Genomic DNA, 2,500 nt, shown 5'->3' with positions numbered 1-2,500 from the left:
TATGTATGATGTATATTCTTTTTTATATATTATGCATATATTTATTTATCTATTTATTTATTCATCTATTCATCCTTTCTTGTTCTTTTGCGTGCGCCCTCTCATGGTCCTAACTCGTACCTTCCTTCTCGTCTCAGCACATCCATCCCCGGGAGAAATTCACCCTCATTCAGCCCATACACTCCCTCATCCACACCTAGCTATTACCCTCATAATCGATAATTACTTTTGTTGGTTCTTTCACAAGTACAATGACATATCACATCACGTTCGTCGTCCTTATTCAGTAAGAAATGAAGCCGGGCGTGGCATGAAGAAGAAGATGGTGACAGATGGAGCTAGTGTGTGGCTGAAAGGCTCCCCAAAATTGAAGGGATTTTCATATTTCTATTTTTTAAATGTTATACTGTATATTTCACTGAAATGAGTATGTTTAGATAGTAAAAGTAATATATATTGTGTGAATGTGTGTATGTATATATATATATATATATATATATATATATATGTATGAATGTACATATGTATGCATGTATGTATATTATATATATATATACATTATATATATATATATATGTATACACACATATATATACATATATATATATATATATATATATATATATATATATATGTGCACATGCATGTACATATGAATGTGTAAATGTATTTACGTATATATGTATGTATATTGTATACAAATCTAAACTTGTGTTGATGAATATACATGTGTATGTACGAATGTGTGTATGAATTCATACATGTATGTATTTATGTATATTATATACTAATACATACGCATAATTTATACGCATGTTTATATGAATATACATATGTGTGTACGAATGTATATATGTATAAATGAATTTATACATGTATATGTGTATACATGCATATGTTTGTATAAATATGCCAAAGTAAGAAGAGCATTGCAGGTGGATAATGCGTCAGGAATTTTTCTGAGTGGATGAAAGTAATGACAGGGGTGAAATGCGACCTATTTTTGTAAAGAATTACATCCTAAGAATAATGAACATTTTCCAAAGGCGTCTAGGTCGTAAATAGACTTAAAAAAAAAGTCCAAATGGAGTAACGAAGAACGAAATGGGCTTTATATGTAAATGTAGAGAGTGGCCATAGAAGAATAGGTTCCACAACCAAACTCAGTTCTAAAGCTAAAAGATATTATCTAGCCTTCACTAAGAAAATAACCTTTACTGATATAAAGGATAACAAGAAGGAATTTCACACAAAGAAATAACGAGGACAACAAGACTATGTATAATTTCATATCGTTCGTGAATTTATGGAGAGAGTAAGTAATAAAAAAGAAAATATAGAAAGCAAATACCCCATGTGATCTCTTGGCCGCATTATATTGTTAATGATGGTGGGCCTTTTTTGGCCATGACGTGAGTACATTTGTACCACGAGTACATTGCATCTTACTACTGCTACTACTACTACTACTACTTCTTCTACAACTACTATCACCATACACATGTACATAACTGCCTTTGGAGGTTGTCTCCAACCTTCCGTCAATGCTTCAACGAAGGCACTTGAAGTCAAAATCATTCCAGCAAACCGAATATTTGAGAGATAGACAGATCGATAGATAGATAGATAGATAGATAGATAGATAGATAGATAGATAGATAGATAGATAGATAGATAGATAGATAGATAGATAGATAGATAGACAGATCGATAGATAGATAGATAGATAGATAGATAGATAGATAGGTAGGTAGGTAGGTAGGTAGGTAGGTAGATAGATAGAAATGTAGATAGATAAATAGACAGATAGGTAGATAAATGGATAAGTATATAAATAAGATATATAGATAGATAAATAGATGGGTAGATAGGTAGATAGATAGCTAGATAGATAGATAGATAGATAGATAGATAGATAGATAGATAGATTGATTGATAGATAGATAGGTTGATAGACAGATATATAAAAGTATATGTGGATAGACAGATAGAAAGATAGATACTGACTGTTACCATCGTGGCTGAAAGGGTGTCACATTTTAGCTGAAAAAAAATCTTGTTGTTGACCAGCACCACAAGAATCAGTATGATGTGGCTACTGTAGTGTGGAGGTGGACTGGGCGATGGGGGTGGGGGAAGGGGGTGGTAGGGGTGGGGAGAGAGTAGTAGGGGCGTGGGGGAGGGGGGAGGGTGGAGGGGGTGATTCCAGCCTTCAAATTTCTCTTTCGTAAATCGTGTCCGCGGGAGCTAGATCCAGCCACGCTGCAACTTACCTGCTGCTTCCTGTCAGTGTATTTTGTAAACTGTTTCTCCAAGTGTCGATAAATTAGAGCTAAGTTACTCCGAGGTCGGTTCAGGCTACTGTGTTGGGGATGTATATGAAAGGTGGAGGTGTTGCTTTTGAGAGCGTACTATGCCACTTTGGGACTTCTGGTAATTTGGTTCAAGCATGAGTATACTGTATATTGGTTGTGTGCGTCAGATGCACCGCTACCTCAGT

This window comes from Oratosquilla oratoria, chromosome 11 (assembly GCF_046742065.1).
Source record: "Oratosquilla oratoria isolate Oo_2021 chromosome 11, ASM4674206v1, whole genome shotgun sequence".
Lineage (NCBI taxonomy): Eukaryota > Metazoa > Arthropoda > Malacostraca > Stomatopoda > Squillidae > Oratosquilla > Oratosquilla oratoria.
Note: the sequence above shows the minus strand (reverse complement) of the source record.